This window comes from Ixodes scapularis, unplaced genomic scaffold, assembly GCF_016920785.2.
Source record: "Ixodes scapularis isolate PalLabHiFi unplaced genomic scaffold, ASM1692078v2 PGA_scaffold11__112_contigs__length_91849675, whole genome shotgun sequence".
Lineage (NCBI taxonomy): Eukaryota > Metazoa > Arthropoda > Arachnida > Ixodida > Ixodidae > Ixodes > Ixodes scapularis.
This window is the reverse complement of record NW_024609837.1, coordinates 89,723,321-89,744,071: the sequence shown is the minus strand read 5'-3', so window position 1 is coordinate 89,744,071 and position 20,751 is coordinate 89,723,321.

The window sequence follows — 20,751 nt, the reverse complement described above, 5'->3', positions numbered from 1 at the left end:
CACAGACGAATCAATATTTTGAGCGATATGGTTAACATAAATTAAAAATAAAACCGGCCCAAAAACAGAGCCCTGGGATACGCCAGACGAGGCAGGCAATGCAGGTGACACATGGCCGTCTATTTCAACATGCTGCGTCCGATCAGAAAGGGCGACTTGATCTGAGAAACTAAGTTCTTATCAACACCGAGACGCATTAATTTCTTCAGTAACTTGCTTTGTATGACTCTGTCGAATGCCTTAGATAGGTCGATAGACATAACATCGACTTGGCTACGTGCGTTTAGTTCTTCACCAAACTGATGCGTTGATTAAAATAGCTAGGTACTAGTCGAGAGCTTCTTGCGGAAACTGTGCTGTTCGTTGTAGAAAAGATTGTTTCCCATGAAATCTGCGAGCCGTTTACAGAAAATGTACTCGAACATTTTGCATGAATTCGATGTCAACGAAATCGGTCTGTGGTTTTCTACGCTGAGAAGGTGGCCCGATATGTGAATTGATACAACTTTGGCGGTTAGCCAGTCATTTGGTAAGCGACATTCGTCTAGAGATTTCTGAAAGATGGTAGTCAGAAAGCGAGATACCGGTTCCCAATAGGGTCTGAGAAATTCGTTTGGAAGTCTCTCTGGTCCAGGCGTTTTCTTTATATCAATATGTAGCAGTAGGGCCCTTACTCCCTCAAAGTTAATTTCAATATGTTGCGTTAACAAGTCAGGCTCATCACTTGTAATAGTATTAACAGACTTGTCATATGAAAAATACCGAATGAAACTATTTGTTGAATTCATCTGCCGTAGCTGGTGGTTTATCGCATATAGTTCCATCCGCTAGGATTTCCTTTACATCTTTCTATTCAGGGGACAAATGCTGCTAGACCTTACGGGGCGATGTTTTCAAAAGCGTATTCATGGTATTTGCAACAACAAAAATATTTTTGGCGTTTTTCACCTCGTTTTTGATGTCCCGGCTTAAAGAACTAATTACAGATGGGTTCCTGTGCTTACATAATCGTTTACGTTTCAATTTGCGTTTCAAATGAATGATCTCGCGTGGAATCCACGGATATGTTTTATTAATTTTCTGTACTTTTTGTCAGAGATATGATGCCAAGCAGTGATTTATTGTTTCCTTAAAATGCTTCCAGAGCTTTTGCACTTTATCGTTCGGACATAAGGAATCAAAGCAGTATTCAAGATAATCAAAGACTGTTGTGTCATCAGCGTTTGCGAAGTTATAAACGAGTGCAGTATTTTTTTTTTTTTTGGAAGAAGGCGATTACGTGTTACTGCCACGCGTACCATTTTGTGGTCTGAAATGTCGTCTACAACCGATACCTCGTAATTAAAGGAACCCATCGAAAGAAAGCAAAGATCTAAAATAAAATTTCTTGGTCCGCATGTTCTGATGGGTTCCAGCACTATTTGATCAAGACCGTGTTTTAACATTGCTTCTATCTTGTAGTCATCTTGTTTGCCGCCTGAACTTTCAACAACGCTTTCTGACCCCGTTAATGTATGGTAAATTAAAATCCCCCAATATAATTAGTTTAGTTCATTTCATTCACATGTTGCGTCAAAAAGTCGTCCATTTTTTCGATAAAACTAATCTCTGGGGATGGCGGGCTATATATTCCACTGACCAAAATGGTACAGTTTTTAGGAATATTTTCCACCATACACATTCGTGGGATGGAATCTGTGTTAGAGCCTGATAGTTCAGGAACCGTTTTATAAGCACTGCAACTCCCCCACCTCTAGTGCCTCTATCACGGCGTAAAATATCATATCCGGGCGGAAAACCTTCGAAATCTGATACATCGTGTCGCAGCCATGTTTCTGTAATTACTACCAGGTGAGGGTCGTGGTTCGATATTACACCTTATGGTTCGTCAGTCTTGTTCATGGCACTCTGTGCATTTAGCGTAACTATGATTATTCTGGGTTCCTTCCGAAGTCTATTTCGCCCCGAAGCAGGTTCGGAACTGGGCCGTTGGAATCCATTTATTGAGACCCTTTGTTCCATTTCTGGGTCCCACGCATACGCTGCATCGTTAAAGCAATGTTTGTCGTGAACAAGCTTAATCATTGCTCAGCTTAGTTATTCCTTGCAGACCGACTCCCACAGTTTCTCTCTTGTCAGCAAGGTCTCTTTTAAAATGTCATCGGAAACTGACACCGCAGTTCCTTTTAGTTTTTTAGGGTTTTTGAACAGTGATACTGATTTTATTATAGTCGAATACCTTAAGCACTATAGTTGTGTTTTTATCCTGCACGATCTGTCCTATCCTGTGTGTCCTTTTTAACGATGTCAGTGACACACCTATTTGCTTAATAAAGACGTCGTCAAGTACCTTTTGCGCCAGACGCCTCTTCGTTTGTCCGGGATTCTTGGGAATACCAAAAATGACAGAATGTTCCGACAAGGACGATCTTCGAATTCCACTGGTCTTCTGTTTTGGTGAACTAAAGTGTTCTTCAGCAGTTTTATCTCGCTTTCTAATTCACGAAATTTGTTTCTATTTTAGGCCACCGACTCTCGAACCCCGTTCTGTCTATCTTCAATGCTCTTTAGTGTCTTGTTTATGTTTTGGTTATCAGATTTGAGTTCTCTTATGTCATTTGCGATTTCTTTCTATGTTTCTAGTATTTCCTGTAGTATTTCCATGGTCTTATCGGAGCCCGGGTTTAATTCAACATCACCATAGAGTTCCAGAAGCAATGTACCAAAGGCAAAGCATTCACATATCCATTGCAACAACACTCATGGGCACGGAAAGACAATCAATCAAACAAAATTGCTACGATAACCCTTGTCGTGACTAAACTGGACCAGAATTGCAGTAGTCGTGTCAGTTGAAGCACTCACGGCAGAGTTGCCGTGCCCACTGAAGCCCGGCGGGGACAGATCCCAGCTTTTATCGAGCCATGAAGGCGCTCCTTGTTGATGATTGTTCGTAGTTGTCGCTTTATCTTCCAACACGTGGCGAAAGTTCACTATGCAAGACAGCAGGGTGGCGTTGCTTGCAGCCACGGGAAATTCTGTCTGCGGTGGTCTCGCGATCGTTGGTTGCGCGATGCCGAACAGAAGCAGCACCTAGACGAGAATTGCATTAGTCATGTCAGCTGAAGAACTCACGGCAGAGTTGCCGTGCCACTTTTATGACCTGAGTTCCGTGTTTTCATTGTGTAGTATTTTTTTAATTCAGGTGTTCTTGTTGCTGTTTTTGTGGTGGTTGTTGTTTGTTTTGGGCCGGGAAGGGGGGGGGGGGGGGATGGGGATACATCTTTATCAAAGTTGGTGCTCTTGTTAACATTTTTTTATAACTTAATCAAATTACAAAAAAAAAAAAAAACACACCGAATCTGTGGGGTAAACTAAACCCTCACAAAAACACCCCGAATTCCAAAACAAAACAAAAAGAAAGAATGAAAGCACAAGTCTATTAATGACATTATGTCCTAAATTTAAACCAAACGTTTAACCAGAAAAAAAGGACATATTTTGGGGGGAGGTTGGTGCCCTTTAGGTTGGTCTCTCAAACAAGGTTTTCGCACAAACCTGTTTAGCCTGGGAAGCTCATATCGACGCCGACGATTCTTCTACCTTTGCAAAAAGCGGCGTAACACAAAACCCATACTCTAAGAAAGCATAATTTTGTCCGTAATAAAAAATAAAAAATAGCGAATATACAGAGCCGGATATCTTCGACCCTCCACGCCAAATGCCTGTCCAAACATGCTCTTCGAGTTCCACCCTGATTGGTCAGCGAAACCCAAGAACAAACTCGCCGTTAGAGAAGCAAAAAGACGTGGCTCTTTTTCTCTGGAAAAGCTAACAATCCGAATGAAGGTATCGACTTTCGCCTTTTCAACATCCTTAGTGAAAGATGTAAAACAGGACTGGTCCCTGATTTCAGTCACAGGCCAAAGCGACGCCAATAAAACTAAAAAAAGAAAACTTTATCGAACTGTTTTCCTACATGGCTTTCCCTGCGTATGTGCGTGCGCGCGCCTGTGTGTGTATGTGTGTTTGCGTGCGTGCATGTTTGCCTTTTGTCTGCGTGCGTGTGTGGGCATATGTGCATGGCTGTACGTTTGCGTCTGCGTGCCTATGTGCGCGCTTGTGTCTGTTTGTGTATTCACGCGCTTGAGTGCGTGTGCGTGGTTATGTATGTGCGTATGCATGTGTGTGTGTGTGTGTGTGTGTGTGTGTGTGTGTGTGTGTGTGTGTGTGTGTGTGTGTGTGTGTGTCAGTGCGCAGGGGTCCAGAACGTGCTCGGCATAGCACACCGTCCGCCAGCATGGAGTTCTGCGTTGAGAAGCAGTATTTTCAAATATATTCTTCGTAGCGCTCCGCTATCCGGTATGCCGCCTTCGCTGCCCAACCTCCAATGCGCGCAAAGTCGAGGAAGATCAACTTTCGAAACGCCCCTGTTGTTCTTTTTTTTCCGCTGCCGTGCACAGCCAGTTTAATATTCTAAATGGCTAGACAACAGCGTGTGTCGTACAAGTCTACGACCACTTTTATAGCTGCGTTACTATCAAATCCGCACTGTATAAAGTTGGACGTGATGTTAACCAGGCGAAAAACAAATGATTCCGTTAAAGCAAACCAGAACACTAAATAAATCTAGGAGATTCAGACTGGTCTCCTCACTGAATGTTCCAGGAGTTATGGTGGGCTAGAAGGGGGGTTCCCTCACTTGCGCAAAACCCAAGCGTGATCCCGAGATTCAGCCAGCAGGGTTGTGTACCATTTATACACAGTAATAAAAGTATTTGCTCCCTTACGATGTTAACGTTGACAGAATCTGCAACGCGTATGTTTATATTGTTTATTTTGGCGCAAGTATGACAAAACGTGTCCCTTTTCCCCGTAACAAAGTCTGTGTAATCCCAAAGGAAAAAAAGAAAACAAATTTGTTTCCCGATCTGCAGCCGCGTGTGACGAGCATCGGGAACTCGGTGTCGCGTCATTGGGAGTGCACATTTCCGCGGCGTCATCTGGTGGAGGTCAACGGAACAATTTCCTCTCCGTTACCATCCTGGTCTCGTTTCCCGTGACCACGGTGTAAGATATATTGACAGAAATGGCAGGCTGAGAGACATGCAGTAGAAAACGTTTAATAGGGGGTAAACCTGGGCCCCCTCCCCCCCTTCCAAAAAAAAAACAACAAAAAAACGGAGGTACACGCGCCACTGGCGTTGAAGGCGGCGTGGCAGCTGGATCGAGCGCTGGCGAAACGCTGCCTCCGGCTCTCCACGCGGAGCCACTGATGTACACACGTGGGCTTCTGGTACAAGAGGCATAGAAGGTTCGGCGCGTAGAACATTCGGAACCCCCGCAATGGGGGTACCCACCAAGTCTTCTCTCTCGACCAATATCCGTTTCTTTCTCCGCCCCCTCCCCCTCTCCGCTCTCTTTCGTGCAATAAATATGTTTTGAATCTATTGGAATCGAATGCTCGAACAAGCAACAGTGTCGACCACTACCAACAAGTAATGTAGTCACTGAAGGCATGAAAACCAACGTTCGTGAAGGCTAAAGCCCCGTCATAAAATTACCGCATCGCGTTTCTTAGAAGTATTCCGCCAATCATTGTTTTCAGATTGCGGAAGACACGTGCTGCAAGCGGGTGCTCCACCGACATTCGCTTCCTTCAGGACGCAGTAAAGTCACCGGAAGTAAGATGGCCAACAGGACCACAACGCAGACAGCAAACACCACCTCGTTTAAGGCACGCAAGTCCGTTTGTCCATTGCGGCCCTTTTGCATTTATTCACCTTCTATAGTCCGTTGCAACTCAAGAAGGTAAGGGGGGGGGGGGGGAAGGGAGGCCGGGGAGGAGGAAGCAGACGGCACGCTGAAGGGGAGAGAGGGGAAACCCCCTCCCCTCTCCAGCGTTCCGTCCGCTTCCCCCTCCCCGGCTTGCCTTTCCCTCCCCCTACCTTCTTGAGTTGCAACGGACTATTGATGACCTCTTCTGCCCCCCCCCCCCCCCCCCCCCCCGACTTGAACCAACGATGACGCACGCTTGTCCGCCTTGACATCGCGGGCTCCTTGCACCTTCTTCATGTTGCCGTAATGAGTGGCGTCTCCCTCCTCGCGTTCTGAAGCGCCAAAAAACGCATTTTGGAGCTCTTGATCGCCGTGCCCAACGATATCCATTATGGGCTCTTCACCCCACTCGGAATGATGCCGGGCTCAGCGCCAAGAGTGCGCCGTCCTGATGCTGTTCGTCTTTGTGCCGCTGCAATCACCAACTCAACCATTCGCGCACAGTGAATGAGCCGTGCTACTGCGCTTTTTTTCTCGGCTTAATTTCGTTAGCCGGCCGTAGAGAATCCACGAAGATAGCGAATTCCGTGGCAATGCATTTTTTGGCACTGCTTGATTGATTATAACGTATTTTAGCATCGATTGCGGTTGGATTTAAAGTTAAACGTAGTATCTGGTTGAAGCCTCCTATGCAGCCATTTTGGAAGGGTGGCGCCGTCTCGAAATATTGTCAATTCCAGTATGGGCGAAAACGATGTTTTGTCGTCGTACGCCAATAGAATACACTTAGCATATAGTCTCCCCTTTAATCTAATAATATTTCCAGGTAGAAACGTTTTGTAATTTTTTCGTCGCCCTTTTCGATTATGCCTACCAGGTGGCTGGGGACGAGCGTAAGCGAAAATGTTCTACAGGCAGGAAGCTCATCGTACAAGTGATTTCACTTCACCTACAAGATTGGAAGAAAGGGGCCAGTGTGGACGCGAGTGGTTCTCGGTCAGTGTTCGTCTCACTGACTGAACACGAGTTGGAGCCCAACGCCGACGCATCACCCGGGCCGAATCCGTGCGCTGTTCTAGTTTCTTGTAGGTGACGCCGACAATGTAACACTGCAGGCCCGTTATCTAGGGCTGCTGTTGATCAAGTACGAACGAAGGTGTGCTCATACAATATCTTACAAACATGGTCCTGACTGTTTCTGTTAACACCCTTTCCGCCCAGTTCTTCGCTTCTCTCAACGCCATAGTGCTCCCCCACACCGGCGAGCAATTATAGCATTCTTACATAGATTTTGCAATTATTTCAGATTTCGGAGCCTCGCATGACCTTCCGGCCGGTCATAAATCTTTATAGACGCTCACACCTTAAAAGGCGTAGCGAGTCCTGTGCATCTTATTATCTCTCCGTAGTCAATCAGATTGAGGCATTGGCCGATTATAACTACGAAGAACCAATCACGAAACGGGAAGCGGCAAGATTTTAAGCGAGACCCTGCATTTCTCAAGCTGTCGCGGAGACTAAAGCTGTTCAATGCTCTCGCATAACATTTTGCACGCGTTTCCTTCCTTCCGGCACCGTGAACACAGAAAATTGAAGTCGTCCTCGGCACTCTTCTGCGTGTATAGATTTGTGTAGCCGAGGAAAGTTTATATGCCAACTGTTCGTTCGAAAATATTAAAGAGGCGAATTAAAAATACGTCGGGGAAAGGAAAAAAACAAACAGAAAAGCTGAGAACTTGTTTTTGTTAATCCCCGGGAAGCAGTAGTTGCAAAATGCGCACAACAGTGGTGTACGTATAGTCTGCGAAATTCGCCAACTTTGGCGGGCGAGACTTCTTCTGGAATCGATCTGAACGCACTTGTCTGCTGTTAATCGCCTTCTTCTAGCGGTCTTTCAAGCAGAGCTGGCCATGTATCCAATCCCACCTTTAAAAAAAAAATAAGAAAATACATATATTTAGTCACTACACGTAGTAAAAACAAGCACGGCGAATGCATTTTTTGCCCCGTTTAAGTTATGGTGGTACATTTCCATCGCTGGTGATCTTATTATCTTTTCAAACTGGCGTGAGAGTTGAGCAATGCCGAGTCTGCGTGCAGCCCCTGCGCACGTGAAATCGTTTCTATTCCCGGGCTAACCGCGTTCTCCACTTTGTACCGCTTCGATGGCGTGTTCGAGGAATTCTTTTTATTTTTGGTACCGGGTTTTAAGTAATTATTTGTTTTTAAGATGTTTCTTGTTCCTTCAAATCTTTAATTCCTGGGGAGGAACCGCGAATATCTTATTTACATCTCCTTCATCCTCGCATTGCGTCGGAACTTATTCCCAAACCAACTAATCACTTGCCTCTTCACACTGCCTGCTGTAAAGCTCTCGAGGTTCAACTAAAAAAAAAGAGAAAAACTCACATATGAACGGAGAGCACCATTTTCTATCTTCCACATTTTTTCTCACCCTTTTTGTCTCCTTCTCCCACTTTGTGATTCTCTCTAATCCTTTCTTTCTCTCAATACTCTCTCTTGCTTTCTTACACTCCCTTTTTTGTCCCCCTCTCTCTGAGTTCTTCTCTTGCTACGCTCTCTCTCGCTCTTTCTATCGTTCTCTGTATCACTACTCTCTCACTTGCTCCTTCTCTTTCTGTCACTTCCTGAGTCTTTCTCTTCCTGCGCTCTAACGCTCTCGCTCACTGTCAGCCTCTCTTCTCTCCCAGTTTGTTCCGAGTTCGCCGCGCCCACCCGGTTTGGGAAACGCGATTATTCGGCCGCACGCAGAGCCCGCCGACCGACCACCTTTGTCGCTTTCGTGCGGTCGTGATTAAATTCTAGCGTGCCCGCGAAATGCGTATGCGCTCTCGCGCGCGCCGGTTGTGTGCATGCATGCGATCGAGAGGGCTCTTTTCTATCTTTTTTTTCTTTTTTGCTTTGCTTTTTTTAACCTGAACCGAAGATAGCGCGAGGAGCCACTTAGGAGTACACGCCGTGCCGCTCTCACGAGCTGCAGAGGCAGAATACGGTTGCCTTCGGTAAAAATGAGCGCATTATTGGGTACCTAAATTTTGACTTTTATAAGAAGACCGGTTCAAAGCGTACCTAAAATATATTTTTAGTTTACTAATCGTATACTTAGCATATACTCTTGGTGTGTACAGCCTTAGCTGCATGGTCGGGCCGACCCGTGGGCATCTCCGCTAAGGTATACGAAGTGTATAACCCGCTGACAACATGAGCTGGTCCAAACAACCGGTCCGGGCTTTCTCTGCGTCTGCAGTTCCCACAAACTCTATTATTTCTCGATTTTTTCGAACAGCCCCAAGTAGGGGACCTCAAGTTCGCATTCTGTTGCTAGTTCGGACTGGAGCTTTCTCAAAGACTGACAGATGTACACCGAATAAGCGAGAAGAACACTGTCACCTCATGCTGTTCGGGACGAAACGCAAAAAAGTGTATTAAAGAGTTACTAACGGTATACTGCAGTTGTTGTAAGCATAATGCCAAGCTTACCTCAACAGCAATTTCTTGTTTCACTGAAGTGTACATTTAGTATATGCTTTTCGAGTAAGGTTTGATACTAGACCTTTCAACAGCTTCAGAATTACTTGTAACAATTACGATTTTTTCAACCCCCCCCCCCCCCACCCCCCCTTCAGTTTCCGAGTTTACGACTATTTGGTCCGAAATTGTTACCGAATTTTTCGAAAGCAGGTCAGGTTCTTTGTCTGGTTAGTTTATACGGTCGTTTGTTGGGTTTCAGTCTGGCACTGTGAATTGTGACGTCGGCAAAAGCCTTTCATTAATAAAAGTTGATGGTCAACGTAGCATTTGTCATTATTCACCGTTCAAACTGTTTTCCACTCTCGAAAAAAAGATTAAATTCATCTCAATGCACCTTTGCTCCAAGCAATCCTGAGCCATGCCCTGCCTGACCCTGCCTTGCATAAGCCATGCCCTGAGATTCGTAAGTTGTCAGGACCATAGCTAATTGCACCGGAGTATTCGAGTCTAAGCGGTACACGGGCACCCTCGCTTTTTGTAAGACGATACGCCATTCGAATCTTCAGTGGACTGGAGCAATCGAAACCTGAAAATGCTGAGCCGTGACGGATACCATTACAGGGTGTCCTGGGGTACAACTTGTTCAGTCTTGTACACGTTATTCGAAGAATGTAATCGAGACTCAATTTGATATTTTGAAATGGCGCATAGATTATATACGGCTGCCATTAGCTGGTCATGCACTGTGAGAACGCAATGGACACGAGCGCTTGATCAGCATTCGGAGCGTACTTGGAGGGAAACGCATTCCACATGAATGCTGCGTCATCACTGTAAGAAACATGGGGTGTATAGGGGTACACCCCATGTTCCTTATGCAACCCCCCAAAACAACAATTTCGACGTTGAGTCCACAGACGTCAAACCGACGATACCGACTTTCAAGAGCGGCGTGATAGTCGACCGATACAACACTGATAAAAATAGCTACTGTACGCATTAAAGTCCCCAGTAAGACAATCCAGGTCTTTCTGGCCCTGCCGCAAAACCTCAGTGTTTCTTTTGTTTTTAGTCTTTGATACGCACCTTAGCTATTTAGTACGTTATATCCAACAGCTGTCAAGCCGCTCGTAAAGGTTGGCATCGCTAGCTCGATGTGAGCGGACTGCACGGACGAGTGTAGTTTTGGGGTGTTACGTATCGGACAAGGGGTGTACCCTATACACCCCGCATTTCTAAGAGTGAGTGCTCGGAGTCAAGTCGGAACCAATCACATGCTTCATGCCCGAAGCAATGTGACCAAGTAATGGCAGCTGCGCATAATCTATACATGATTTCACACTTTCGGAAAGGGCCTATTACACTTCGTTTAAAAGTATTTAGTTTGATTACTTATTTACTTGATAAAAAAATTATTTAGCTATTACTTAAAAAGGTATGTGTTACTTCCCGATTTCTTCAGATTTCCAAAACGATAGATTTTCCTTCGGCTTTTTAAGCCGGCCGAAAATCGTTCCGTTCAAACCGACAGATCTTCAGTCGGTTCAAACCGACAAAAACCTACTTGGTTTGAGGATTTATTTGTCAGCAACTTGTAGAACGGACGCTATTAAAAAGGATGCTAGTAAAAAAAATGACCGCATCTCCACGTGGTGAATGATGTCGATTGGGGCGAAGCTCTGGTGGTGCTCATGATACTGATTTTGTTCATAGGTAGTGGTGATGGTGCTGATTTTTTTTATTGCTCATAGGTAGTGCTGAGTTCCGGATGGCGTTTCAACTTCATTATTACTGCTTTATGGTCGGTGAAATGAAGAGCCAGGGGTTCTTCTAGCGGATCAGCTTGTATCCGCTAGAAGCCGTGGTAACGCATCTCCACCGCTTAAGTCAACGGTACATGTCAGAAAGAGAATGTGTGGAATGGAACGTAGTTATATACGCATTTGAGGATTTGACCGCACCGCCCTTTCGTCTATAAACGTTGAGCCAATGCATGCAAAGTCTAACGCGATTATATACGCGTTTGACCACAGCGCCCTCCCTGTATAGACGTTGAGCGGCTATATGCAACGTTTCATCCATGATATCCTCAGATCTTGAGTTAATCCCACATCTCGTCCCGCAGTCGTGGCCGAGTGGTTAAGGCGATGGACTAGAAATCGAGTGGGGTATCCCCGCACAGGTTCGAATCCTGTCGACTGCGCAAACATTTTTTTTCTTTTTATGTGAGTACGGACACCGGACGGACGGACGGACGGACGGACCAGGCTACACCCTAAAGAGCTTCGCCCCAAAAAGGGAAGGTAGAGCTAATAACGAGAAAATGTATTATTAGCATTTTGAAAAATAAGCGAATAACTCTTCTTATTAGTTCCTAATATATATACAGGGTGTTTTGTTTTTTAAGCTTAACAGATTTGTTTAAAAAAAGCCGTAAAATTTACATTTATGCCGCTTGTGGAGGTGAGTTATACGGCCTGGGGGACATATTATAGGGCGTGAATCGTAACGATCAGTCGTATAATTAATTAAAATTCGTTAATTACCTTTTAATGAATGAAAAGAGACATATGGTTCCAATTAGAAACTTGCTCAGCGTCATCGAAAACCACTAAATCAGTCATTTTCAGAAAAACTTTCGGCGCGTGAGAAGCGTAGTAGTGCACTAAAGTTACGACTCGTGGAGCAGGTACAAGGCTGGGACTAGATAAGAGACGGAAAAATCGCGCGGGCGCCTTACCGCAACCGCTAGCTTTGTACCTGCTCCACGAGTGGTAACTTGAGTGCACTACTATGCTTTTCACGCGCTCAAAGTCTTTCTGAAAATGACTGATGTAGTGCTTTTCGATGAGGCTGAGCAAGTTTCTAATTGGAACCATATGTCTATCTTTATTAATTAGAAAGTTAATTAACGAATTTTAGTTAATTATTCCACTGATCGTTATGATTAGACCCCTATAATATGCCCCCCTGGCCGTATAACTCACCTCCACAAGCGGCGTAAGTGTAACATTCACGGATTTTTTTAAACTAATCTGTTAAGCTTAAAAAAAAAAAAAAAAACAACACCCGGTGATTTTATCTCAAATCGTGCAGGCAAAAAGAGTAACATGTTTAATTTGCCTGAAAAAAAAAAAAACACCTTACGGCGTCGTCTCTAAAAATGCAGTAGCCACAAACCGCAAGTTCGTCGGATTTTTGCTTCTCGACTTACGAATTTTAAAAGAGGCCGCGGCGGAAAGCAGTGTTTTTCACATCCGTCGTTGATCGGGTGTTTCGCTCGATCTCCCGCCGTGGATTTTCATATCACATTATAATAACGTTTTTCAAGCACTCTGCGAACACATTTAAAAGGCTCCAATACCATGAAATAATTTTAGGCTTTTTGCTTTTTCTGTAAAAAGGTCAAAAACGCCCCCTCGGTCACTTGTTGAGAAAAATTGACAATTAATTACTGGCGATCTACTCGGGTTACGTTAATATTTTTTATGTCCACGGAGAGCCCAAAACACGCTCTTTATATATGTTATAAAATGACTAGGCTGTATAAAATCCCATTTGCGGTACGTTTACGTTAATGTTATGCGGAAACCAAAAAGTACCATTTTTGAATACAATTTTCTAAAAAAAAACATTTTTTTATTTCTTATTTTTTATTTTTGTTAAAACGTAGATATGACAGTTGTCTACACGAAAAGCAAGTCGATAAAGTATGCATTTTGTTTGTATGTTCCATATTTAAGCATTAATATCGCTACAGAAACGAAAATTGATTGATTGATTGATTGATTGATTGTTTTTACGGCTCGAAATGGACTTGCGAATGGCGCGCCTTCACAAACGGTGGAATAATTTTGGCTATTTTCAACGTTCCCACATAAAAAGGAAATACAGCAGTTCCACCCTGTTCTATTTATTCATTATTTCAATTTTATTGTAGGTGGCAAGCTACATTGGAGGAGTTCAAAAGTGAAAGCAACACTTCTAAACAGACCAGTCTGCGTCGTAAATTTTTAATCGGAAGAAATCGGGAGACGTCGTATTGATTCGGGGCCTTCATTGGCCTATATGTACGTCCCGCCTTTCCGGATCCAGCATGTGGCCACGACCTTTCGCGCCCGTTGTGTTACATAGGACGGCCCGTGACAGTAAAGCAAGCAGCGCAGCCTGTGTCACGAGGAGTGAAAGGGTACGAATGTGTCGTTGACGCGGCGAGCATATCTCGCCGCGGAGATCCGAGAGCACCGAAGGGTTATCTCTTTTGGAAACAGCAAAGCCCGGAGACTAGCATCAAAAACAAGCGTGTTGGTAAATATACTTGCGTTTATTCTGCCCGGAGACTAGTTGGGTCGAAGTCGGTTTTCTTGTCAGCTATAACCGTTTGTGAAGAGTGGCCCCGAGATGAAAAGTTAGCGCCGTCTGACGTGTTCTTTTAAAAAAGGGAAGGGAAAAGAGAAAGTTTGAGTAACTGCAGTGACTACCTCGAAAGCTCCTCTCCCGATATGAGGCTCGAGGCATGTTACTCCTCGGCAGACTTGTACCGTACGCATTACAAGTAATCAAATTACTTGTAATCGATTACTTTTTGGAGTAATTTTGTAATCAGTTGATTATTTTTATTAGGCAGTAATCACAAGGGTAATCTGATTACTTTTTGAAGTAATAAAATTACTTGTAACCGTTACAAATTGTCCACGGGACCCCCCCCCCCCCCCCCCCCCCCGGGCACACACCTTTCTTTTTTTTTTTTTTTTAAGAAATGACAAAAATAAAATTTGCTTTTTTTTTTTTTCGAACGGGAAAAATAAAGATTTTTGCGGAGCTGTAGGAAACGAGGTCAACCTCTTTCTATGTACAGTTTCTTTAAAACTCCGTTTTTTTTTTCGTTTTCTTTTTTTTTTTTTTTTGAGCTGCGACTGGGAGTGGGAAGCCCCAGGAAAGCCACAGTGCGTGACAAAGGCCATTCAAGGCAAAGTTTGAGGAAGCAGAATGTAGCTTTGTGAGTCCTTCGTTCAAACTAGCCCCCTCACGCACACACACACAGAAATAAAAAATAAAAAAAATCTTGCTTAGGGTACCTACTCGCGGCCCGTAGGAGAACCAGAACCGAAGAATGCCTAAAGCGGATGCAAAATATAACAAAGGCAGTTGAAATATTTCCCCATTTCCCCTACGTGGTCTTTGTGACAAGCAATGTTTCGAGTTGAGAAGTGGTCGGGGCGATCTCTACATGATCCGTTTCAAATCCTGGAGCTGCTGCTCTTTTGTATAACATAAGAGCTCATCCACATGTGAATAATAAAATGAGCGACGCAAACTTTGAGCGACAATCCTTTCTCAAGCTTAACAAGATCTAGAACCCCCTCCGGTCCCCCCCCCCCCCCCGGCCACACACACACACACACACTGGCGAACGCCCAAATCATTAAACGTCTTCAAACGAATTCTATCCTTGTGTCTGCATTGTGAAGGTGCAACGACCACGAAGAGGGAGTTAGTTTTTCTTCTTCATTACTTGAGCAAATGTGAAATACAGGTTGGAAGTAGTTCATTGTTATGAGCGCTAAAGATGAGTCTTCACACAATAAAATAATCGGAAAAGTAACGATTACTTCTTTAAGTAATGTCCAATTACTTTTGCCGTCGAGTAATCAAGTAATCTAATCGAATACTTTTTAGCCACGAGTAATAGTAATTGTAATCGATTACCTTTTTTTAGTAACGTGTACAAGACTGCTCCTCGGTTACCTTCTCGCGCATCGCTGGTCGAATCTATTTTTCAAATTGTAAGCAGTGAGAGAGTGCAGGCGAGCTGGTAATCAATCGTCATCTTGTAAACCCTGAGATGGGGAACGATAAAAAAACGGACGAACACAACAAAATCTCACTTTGTTCCGCACAGCCACTGTTCCATACAGCCGTCGTGGATGTGCGTAATAGAATGAAGAACAGATTCGAGAATCATCTGGACACCGTCATCCTGCCAGGCTTCAATGTCGTGTGACTGTACTCGGCGTCGGTCAGTTAAGACTTTTTATTTTTTATTTTATGTGTGCTCCTTCGGCCCCGCTGAACTTTGTTTCTCGGGTGCGGTTTTGCTAAACGTTTTTTTTTAAATGTTTTATGACTAACTGTTTGTTAGCATGGTTTAGTGGTTGGGTTTATTTAGTCATGGCGTAGCAGCCTGACGGTGCTGTAGAGAGCTTGTTCGCACACATTCGGTTGTGCCCCGTTTAGGGAATGCCAGGAGGAGTTGTTTTTTGTTCTTGCCATGTGCGGCTGAGTTTTTCCGTCTTTATTAAATCTTTGTCTCTCTATTTTACCTTTACATGTCGTCGACTTCTTTGTCTGACTCTCCACCAAGCATGGACCTATTGTCTTGCCACCGCTCGAACCTATTTGTTTTTAACACAGTTTTTGTTAAGAAAGGAGTTGGGTAATTTTATTGTTATTTATTTATTTTTATTCCCTACCCCTCTCCGTGACACTTTCTCCGCGTGTTTCCGATCGTTTCTGTGTCATCACTTTTGGGTATTACGGAAGTGAAATACTATTCCTTAGTGATCTGTGCGATGTACGGTGAACAAACCCTAGCGTTTGGTTTCGGAAAGAATTGTATATAATATATCAATGATGTGGTGACTTTCTATGTCTTAGTAATATGACAGCTAATAACTAGTCATGCTAGTTTACAGTGAAAGGTTTATAAATCGAAAAAATACAACGTCTCTGCCTCTTCGATATTGAAGGTCTACTAGGCCTGCTGATTTGATTAGATATGTTTCTCGTGGTTTCCCGCTCTTTTCAAGACATAACTATTCAATACCACAAAATGCGTTTATAAGTGATTACAAAACGCAGACGAAAATTCAAGAAAACTTTATTTTTACAATTCATATAAGCGCAGTCTTTTTTTTGTCTGACTTAGGTCTTGCAAAACGAAGACGGCTTTTTCCGATATTGAGGCTTAAATATAGAACATACGAACAAAATACACACTCTCTCGACTTGATTTTCTAGTAGACAACTACCATATCTAGATTTTAACAAAAAATGAAAACTAAAAAAATGCATCTTTTTTAGAAAATCGATTTTAAAATTGGTACTTTTTGGTTTTCGCATAACATTAACATAAACGTCTCGCAAAGGATAATTTATACAGATGAGTCATTTTATAATACATATAAAGAGCGTGTTTTGGGCTCTTCGTAGACAAAAAATATTGATGAACCCAAGTAGATCACTTATTACAGAAAGAATAAACAGAAAGGACGGACAAGGACGGACATCAGAAGATGTCCGTCCTTGTCCGTCCTTTCTGTTTATTCTTTCTGTAATAAGTCATCTAAACCAACGCGCTCACGTTTAACTATACAAGTAGATCGCCAGCATTTAATTGTCGAATTTAGTCAACAATTGACCGAAGGGGCGTTTTTGATATTTTTACAAAAAAAAAGCAAAACGCCTAAAATTATGTCGTGGTATTAGAACATTTTAAGTAGTATCACAGAGTTCTAGCAAAAAGTTAATATAATGTGGACTGAAAATCCACGGCGGGAGATCGAGCGAAACATCCGACCCCCGACGGATGTGAAAAACACTGCTTTCCCCCGCGGCCTCTTTCAAAATTCGTAAGTCGAGAAGCAAAAAATCCGACGAACTTGCGATTTGTGTCTGCTGCATTTTTAGAGACGACGCCATAATCTATATTTTTTCAGCTAAATTAAAAATTCGACCCTTTTTGCCTGCACGATTTGATATGAAAACACCCATATATATATATATATATAGATAGATATGTGTGTGTGTAGGGTATTTCAGAGAACTCAGGCCAAATCGCTCCTGCGAAAACTACACATCGCAACGAAAAAAGACTTGTGTCGTTTTGGTCCTGGGCCAGGGGCCCATTTAGGAAAATTATTAAAGTCCGAGATAATTAAGTTGTTAAATATTTTTGCGTAAGTGACTTTTTAATATACATGGTTTCAATAAGAAAATTGCTCAGCATCGTCGGAAAACACTAAATCAACAAATTGCGGAGCGATAGAAGGCACGCGAAGCATTTTACGGCTTTCTGAAAAACCGCACAAATTCGACGGGATTTCAAGTTTCGGTTTGCTATCGGAGCGCATCTCAGCCCCGGCGGCACCGCGCCCCGTGGAGAGATAGTGCAACCAACCTCTGCTGCGTCGCGCGATGGCAGCGCAGCAGGTGTTGGTTGCACTATCTCTCCACGGGGCGCGGTGCCGCCGGGGCTGAGATGCGCTCCGATAGCAAACCGAAACTTGAAATCCCGTCGAATTTGTGCGGTTTTTCAGAAAGCCGTAAAATGCTTCGCGTGCCTTCTATCGCTCCGCAATTTGTTGATTTAGTGTTTTCCGACGATGCTGAGCAATTTTCTTATTGAAACCATGTATATTAAAAAGTCACTTACGCAAAAATATTTAACAACTTAATTATCTCGGACTTTAATAATTTTCCTAAATGGGCTCCTGGCCCAGGACCAAAACGACACAAGTCTTTTTGCGTTGCGATGTCTAGTTTTCGTAGAAGCGATTTGGCCGAGTTTTCTGAAACACCCTGTATATATATATTCAATGATTACAAAATTACTCCAGAAACTAACCGATTCCAAGTATTTTGTTTGCTTGTAACGAGTACAAGGCTGAATTTAAGCGACAAAAATAAACGGGGCGAACGCCTTTTGCGTGGAACACGTGTCCTTTTTGTTCATCACCGTCTTGCTCATTCGAAGTAAGGAACCACGCCCCAAGAAAATGCGGCGTCAGCCGCGTAGTAGAGACAGAACCTCGAGATGCACCGCCGCGCTAAAGCCAACTGTGAATCGAACCCAAAGCCGCGAATCTGCTCCGCCAATCGTAAGTCTCGAATTATCTGCGTGTACACGACGTTTGCGCCAGGTTAACCAATGCGCTCCTGGGGATTTGCCGCTCCCGTCGCGACTAGGCAGCTCCAATCGGATGATCCGAATGAGCGGCGTCTCGCTTTGTGAGGGTGTGCGAGCGTAACTTCGGCAGCGGTCCATCTCAGTGCTAGACGGGCGGGTAGATAGGCTTATCGATCGGATGCTATTCGGAATTGCTTCCTTGTGCCGCCGCACGCGCGGGCGAGACAAGCGCTTTCGTGCTTTTTACGACCCGTGAGAAGCGGCCGTGGCTGCAGGAGCGCGCTACTTTCATCTGCACGGGTCCTGCAGTAGCGCCCGCGCTTGTTTACGGCGCCTAAGATTCAAACTTATACGCGTTCGTCAATTTCGGGGAGACGGAGAAAGGCTGCGGTTGGAGGACCAAACACTGCTTTAGGTGGAGCTTGTGGCTTCAATAAATATTCCGTGAAATAATGTCAATCGAATTTTTTTTTCTTTACCCTTACTGTAAGAAGTAGTCAAGCAAAGAGTTTAATACACCATCCATTCAGTGTCCCGTCCCGATTGCCACGGAGAACTAGAATATTAATTACCGTAATCTAGGAGTCGAGACAAAAAAGGGCATTAAATATGACGGCAAAATCCGGGATAACACTGCTCATAAATCATACAAATACAGTATGCAAACACCAGTCATAGCAATATCCGGTGTTAGAATGCTGCGTGCAAAGTTTTCTCCTTGAACTCATTGTCATGCGACATTCGAAGCATGGATCTCTCTATGATACGCGTTAGAACCACCTGTATGCAGACGGTCTTTTGAATGATATATCAGCTGTGGGACCACGGCTAAAGCGATGTTCAGCAAGTGGTGCCATTACCAATTGAGACACAACCCAAACATTATTTCATAAAAAAAAGATATCAGAATTGTTATTTGCCAAGCTTCATACGTCTACACAGTGATTATCTTTCAGAACATTTTTAGAACGAGCAAACACTATCAATTACTTTTATTAAGGCGGCGGCGCCACGGCCTCAACCACAATATCGGTGGTACACTCTTAAAAAAAAAGCTAGTGAAAACCTAGTAACTGCAGCAGTTACTAACTCTTTCTGATCGTTACTACCTTTCACTAACCATCTACTATCTCAGACGCGCGATAGGTAGTAAAACGTTAGCAAATGCAGCCATTACTACCTTTTTCTGGAGGTTACTACCTTTTTACTAGCCATTTACTACAGCAAAGGCGCGGAGAAAATGGCTGCGCTTGCTTCATACCCGATTGCCACCGTTAGTGACGTGCTTGCTGTCTCGTATCGCAGGGAGAGGTATCCACACGCAATCGTAGCGTCAAATATTGTATAAGGGGGCATTTTTCAGGGTTGGAGCTGACTTTATAACGATCGCAGCCTCAGTACCAGCACGACGTGGAAGCCTGCGCTGCAGCGAGCGCAGCAGCCATTGTTGATGAAATGGCCATGCGGCTTACTTACTTTCCTTCTCGTATGCATTTGTCTGTGAGCGTTTATATTTTCATTTTAGTTTTAACCGTGATGAAAATAACCACGTAGCACATACTAAAAACGATTCCGAAAACAAGAAAAGTTCATTCTGCTGTTTTTATTAATTGTTTTTTAAACATGTGTTTTTTGTTTTTTTTACATGAGACGCTTGGCAACATTGTACGACAAGCAAGTTGGGGCTAGTCAGAGTTCGCAAGACGCTAATTTCTCCGATGTGAACCTGCCGTTTTTGCCTTGTGTCGTGTGCAGTTCTTGTGTTCCCCAGTTGGAGTGCATAGTTAACGTCCGTGCGCTCGACGGAGCGAGTGTCTGCGTGGAGACTGCTCCGAGAAAACTTCTAACGTGCCGGTGCCGCCGTCACTGGATTTTGTTACGTCTCTGCCTGCTCCTACTTGACACTGAGAGCTTTTTCACGGTTTGTGTGTGCCCGGTGGTTGAATGATTCTGATTGAGCTGTCTTCGGCCGTGACAGTGCACTCTCACAACCGTTGATGTGCGTCGTAAATGGTGCATGTAGCTTCGGGTCTAATGAAAAAAAAACTGTCTTGGCATTCTAAGAGTCTTTCTGAATTCACTTATATCTTCCCCAAAAACGCGAGCATTCGTCAGTGTACTCCTAAATTAAGATGCGAGCGGCACGCGGTATTAATTTTGCATGCATTTTTGTAGCGCAGCACGCGAAAGGAGTGCAGCTGCCGTCGTACTCCCCGTCTATTACATCCTTCGTTTGCCGCGGGAGACGCCAAGAAAGCAATCTCTCACCGACGACGACCGGATTCGTTTTAAAGGCTGAACCGCATGCAATCAATTTAGCGAGCGACGAGACGAGCGACGGAGACTGCGACGAGCGGCGGCGATTTCTCACGGTCACCCGTCGCGTCGATCGGTGTTTTATTTTCTAGGAAACGTCGCTCATCGCCCTGCATGGCCGCCTGTTCCCGTCGCTTTCATGCGGTTCGCCTCGTCGCGCAACTGACCTAGCGACTGCAAAGGACTGATGTGCTGAATCTGATACACGACGACAAGTTCGCGCACTCAGATGGACAGTATAAAAGACTTAAAGGGAC